This window comes from Pelecanus crispus, chromosome Z (assembly GCF_030463565.1).
Source record: "Pelecanus crispus isolate bPelCri1 chromosome Z, bPelCri1.pri, whole genome shotgun sequence".
In the NCBI taxonomy this organism is placed as follows: Eukaryota; Metazoa; Chordata; class Aves; order Pelecaniformes; family Pelecanidae; genus Pelecanus; species Pelecanus crispus.
In genome coordinates this window covers 58,495,985-58,501,984 of record NC_134676.1, presented here as the reverse complement: position 1 = coordinate 58,501,984, position 6,000 = coordinate 58,495,985, and positions in this window count along the sequence as shown.

Genomic DNA, 6,000 nt, shown 5'->3' with positions numbered 1-6,000 from the left:
TTTAATCTTATTTTCTCCCCATCCTGCTGAGGAGGGGGAGTGAGAGAGCAGCTCCATGGGCTTCTGGCAGCCAGCCAAGGTCAACCCACCACACGTAGTGGAATTTATCGCCATGAAGAAACAGAAGAGTCAGATAAAAGGATTCACTTTCATTGACAGACAAGTTAGAACGACAAAGTAACTTGTTTATTTAAAATTGCAGATTGTAGCAGAAACAAACAAACAAACAAAAAAGAAAATGTTAAAATTCACATTACAATTTCTCCTCCACCACGCCGCCTTCTAAGCAAGTCTATGAGGTTTTCTAAATTGCCTCTACAGTTCACATCTGCCATGAACTCAGAGAACTTTACTTTTCTGCTCCTGCTTTCACATACGACTTGATACTTTCTAGCACATGTTGTAAACCCTCTCTTCCTATTTCCTTGCCTCTTGTGACAAGGCAGTAGAGTCTTAAATGATAGCCTGACAGAAAAGTTATTTCTCTTAACTTTCTTTGGATTTTAGGGTTGACTTAGCCCTCTTCTACCTCAGTTAACAGATTCTTGGCTCTAAGGTATTTGTTCCTGCTAAAGTGAGTTCTCAGGTCTGCAGTCATTAACTTCTATAATCTTTTGGCAGAAGAATTAAAACTCAGTATCAGTAACTTCAGAAAGAACTTTTATCCCAGCTTGTAGGCGGTAAGACCCTAAGATAGAGATCTAAATTTCAATATGTTAATCAACTATCTCAGACAAGGCCTCAAAAATTGCAGAAGGTCCCATTGCCCTTTTTTTATTTACATTAGCAGTAGATGAATTATGCAGTTAGTGTCTTGAGAAAATAGACAGTCAGCGACACCATTGTGTCTTTTATGTCTTGCTGTAAAGTCCCTGCAGATTAGCATTTTATAGACTTTTTTTCTTCTGCTGCTATTATATAATTTTAATTCTCATTTACTGTGTAAGCACTTTTAGTGTTCATTCTCTTCCTATAACCTGGGGTAATACTGCCTCACAGGAAAATTTTGATGATCAAACTCTTAATGACAGTACAAACACTTTGAAGGAATTAATATATTCTGCATTTGTTGCGACTCTTCTCAGTTTCAAAATCATTGCTTTTCACCACTCTCTGTGTCAAAGAGCAAGTTATGGGTCTAACCCCAATTGTTACTGTTGTATACAGCAATATAATGCAGACCTTTTCAATAGACCTCTGCATATTTTGTATGTTATATGGTTGGGTACAGAAGGATGATTCCTCTTTCAGACAGAGCTCCTGTTTACCCTCCCTTTAGTAACTGCAAGAAACAGTTCACATGTGATTCCTTTGATTTCTTTGGTCTATTTTTCCCATCAGCAGTAGGGTTATCTCTGCTCAACCTTAGCTTTGAGCTGAACTTCTGCATGCTCAGATTATACTCAGTTGTCCACCCTTCGCAGAGCTAGTCTAAACTAAAGACTCAAAGACTGAAAACATTCAGTGACTCAAAGACTGAAAACATTCAGTTACTTTTTATAAACTTACTTACACCTGAAAGTAATAAAAGTACTAAAGTACTAAAAGACTACTCATTAGTATAATTGCTAGTATGACCCACCCATTATACTGGCTCAATTGAAAGAGAAAAAAACCAGTCTCATACAACTTGGACCAAGTCTAAGGCAATACATGATTTCAGTTCTCTAGTGAGAAAACTGCATTACTCCAGTATGCAATAGGCACAACGTTCAAGGTTTTGGCCCAGTAAATAGTTATACTAGTGTAACATATATTGGTCTGTTAAAATCAATGGGTAAGAGTAGCCTTCCTGCAGCTGAGGGGAAGCTCCAAACATCTGCATTTGTAAATGTTTGTAGTGTAAACTATGTCAGGTTGGGATATGAGTAGGGGAGGTTTGTGACTGAAATAGCTGTGCAAACAAATGGTCCAGGTGTAAATATAGTGTTATATATAGTGTCATATTGTTATGCCACTTTTTGCCTCCTAAATTCCAGTGAATTATAAAATCCAAGACTACAGTGATATGTTACAAAGAATGGGCATTTTATGTATAAGGTCACGTAACAATAATGCTTATCAAATCAAAAGTAGGTTCCCAGTAATACATGGTCACAGAGGAGGGCCTACGGCACAGAAGATGCCTTATGGTGGGAGTTCATTAACCAAAGGTGCATATTCCCTGATGGCTGCCCAGTACCATGCCTTTTGCTGTGGCAGTCCACCTGCCAACGTGTATATGGCCAATGCTCTACCAACCAGGCCAGCTGGCCAGCCAGCTGAATTTGGGAGGACTGGTCAGGAAGGAGACTGCTAGAAGTTCATGATACACCAGCATGCAAACACAAAAAGAAAGAAAGGGGCCAGATGAACAAGACCTATATGATATTACTGTTGCAAAACCTGAAAAAGGAAATCTACCATAGGAATAGTATAACAGCTCTCTAAAACAGACTTATGATGGCTTAAGTCTACATGTAGGAGGTCACATTTTTTGATTGTTCAGGCGATGTTTTAAGTAACTTCAAACTTAGTGTTTGCTTATGAGGTGTAAGCAAAGCTTTGAATCATACTTGCGCAATTATCAATGTGTTGTTTAATTTAATTAAACTCAAATAGTTAAGAAAATTTATGCATACACTTTTACTAGTTGAAACTGTTATATTTTGTTTTAACTTTAAAATAATTTAATTGAAGCTGATGTACAGATTTTTAAGGGATTGCATAAATAATGCAAGAAATTTATAAATAAACTATTAAAACCCATGCTTAGTCGGTCAAATTTACCCAATTTATTGAACTAGTCACTAGGATTTTTTATTTTTTCTTCCATATTTCCAGTTTCCATGTAGTTAACAAATCTGCCTGCATTTTAAGTATCTACAGATCAGTGACATTTAAAGCTAACAAAACCTTGTATCTTATTATGATTTAAGTATCTACACACAAAATTGTTTTGAAATGACTACCTCTGATCAGCTGCATGTGAAGACAAGACCTAAGCAAGTAGTGGATTTAAACTAAACTGCTTTCTAACAAGAGTACTCTAAAAATGGCCCATAGGCTAAACAGATAAAAAAATTTAGACTAGCTTTTTCCTGCTATAATTGAATCTTTTATTTTTCTTTTAGCAAGTTCTACAAAAGAAGTGATTTTTTTTGTCACCTTTGTTTTCTTCCAAATCTTAATCTCCCTAATCTTTAGCATTTTGCAGCTGGCTGATTGATGAAGTCCAAATGAGGAAGGGAGGTAAATGAGAAGGGTTATTTGGGTATAGTAAATAAAAGAGCTAGGAGGAGTGAAGGAGAAGGCAAGAAAGATGTAGTATTTAAGTGACAGGATAATGATTGGTTTACCTACATAAATTGTTAATGATGGTTTCTTAGTAGAAGGGAGAATGCAAAATGAAATGGAATAACAGTAGAGGTATGAAATGAATGAAAAGCAGGTAAACTAGGCTATGCCTGCTACATGTAACATTTATTGAGGCAAAATAAAATGTTTGTTGTTGTATTATATCGAGTATTGTGGTCTTTGAGCTCTTCAGGACATGTTTTAGAATTAACTGAAGAGTAGAAGGAGAAAAAACAAAGTACTAAGGGTGGTGGGGGAGTTGTTTAGAAAGAAGATAAGAAAACGGGAAGAAACCAGTACGTAACTTAGTGCATAGTTTAACGTTAAGGATATTTCTTGTGTCTATCTTGCCTCACTAAAGACTGCCAGATACATTTAAGGCTTCACTGCTTTAAAAAGAAAAAAGCTTCTTTGTTTAGAAGAGCTTCTAAATGTTAAGAACAGAACAGTGATAAACCTTGTCTTTAACATAAGATACTGTGATAAACATGAACCACTACCACTATCAAAAAGATATGTTAAGGTAAATGACCTGAAAACATTGACATTGAAATGGATTGTGCTAACTGTGTAACGGTGCACCTATCTTGGATCCTGTATATATTATGTTTGGTCCACAAACACAAATCCAACTCAAGAACAGACGGGGCCGGGAGGATAGGGGTGGGGTAAATCAGTGACACCTTAGGCACAATAAATATTCTCACCCACATCCTGGAAGCATGCCAAGAAGCCAGAAACCTGTAATACAGTTTCAGAAAAAACACAGCTTATTCCCATGGGGGATAGCTTTTCTGTAATAACAAAAATCTTTGTCCAGTTGTCCTTAAAATGTTGTGAATGTTGTGTGTCACATGTATTTGTCTCTTGATACAGACTAAAAGCTATGTGTATCGAAGTCAGTATACTTATGGTGTGAAATGCATACTTCTACGCCATCTGGGGAAGAAGGAATTGGTTAAAAACGCAATACAAGCAAGTTCTGATGTGAAAGAAAAATCCATCTCCCAGGGATGTGGAGAAAGATCTCCAGACATTATTGCGGCAATTTCTAACTGCTCTAACTAACCATTGCTGCTACTGTCTTACTGCACAAGGATCACTACATGTGCAGCTGTATGGTGAACTAGTTCAGAAAGTCAAAGTTGCCAGAAAGCAATCATTGGGCTAGTGGGCCTAGTTTTTAGCTGGTATGGCAGACAAGAGGATGGGATCACAGCAGCTCTAACTCCAGTTAATTTAAACAATTGTGAAACGATACCTTCCAAAGGGGATTTCCAAGGTAGCTGAGAAACCCTACCAAAAGAATCTAGGTGAAGGAAACTGAAGAAGCTAAGAAGGCTATTAAGTAAAACACAACTAAAAATGTAGACTTCTTCCAAGTTTTGTAATTAGGAGTTCAGTTCATATCCTGCTGAAACAGAAATTCATTCTGCTTGAATCTTAAGCCTGCCTTGTATCGCAGTGACTCCAAGTGATGTTACAAAATGTGAGGCACCTTTGTTTCTCAAACACAAATGAAAGGGCATGTGCAGGTACATCCTGGGGAACAGCACTTTGGGACATATTTAGAAGACTTAGGGAATGGAGGTTATCTCCTGGGTTGCAAAGCATAGGCTAGTATTTGTAACTGGTGTGTTCAGGAAACAAGTTTTAGTGAGCACACAGGCCAGCATGTCTGCTACAGACGGGAAGCAGAAAGACATCTCACACCTCTGAAACATGCAACTGTAAAAAAAACCTAAGGATTGCTCCTCATTGGAAAGGAGGTAGGTTTAACCTTATTAATTTGGATATGAAAACTACTGGTGTTGAAGTCCTGGAGGAAAAAAAGACTGTTTATAGCAGACTACCCAATAGTAACAGATTATGGTAAAGTTTACACAAAAATCCCATTCCGGTAAAAGGGTGTTCATAGCAGGTACAAGTATGTGTGTATCGCTTAATTAATCTAAAGCAGCACTGCCCACTTCAGAACCTTCTATCCAGCTCTCCAAGGACATCTGACATGCTGGGCTGCATGTAACTGTAAGGAGGATAGAGGTGCTATGCATCTGCAAATGGAATGTGCCAACAATTTTACAATCTTGATAGTACTGTTGGTAAAATTCTCTAACACTGACTCTGATTATTAATTTATGCTAATGTTCATTCTGTCATATGTTCACAGTTAGTTACTTTTGATAGCTGAAACAAGCTATTACAAATATACTTAATATAAATACAGTCAGACCTTCATACCATGCAGACAATCTTGCAGAATACAACCATCTTCTTTATGAAGCAGAGGCCACAAACACTCAAAGGAATGCGAAGAAATTGTACTTATATTTAAAATGTTTGATAATTTGGGGCATTAACCTGCAAAGTAAACTGTGTATGTGCATCGTGATCAGTATATAAATATAGAAACTGTCATGACAGTAACTCTAACCATGCAAAAGACAAAGTAGTAGTTGCCACATGAAATGGAAAACCTAGACTTTCTCCCTCAATTCTTTTCCTGAAAGAATACGTAGTTTTTGTTAATTCCTGTACTAATGGCTAAACCAACTTACTGGACTTACGGGAATACTACTTTACTTTCATTTCTTAACAGAAGTTGATTACTATTGTTGATGTTACCATGGACTAAAAATTAACATCTATCAAAATGAAATTATG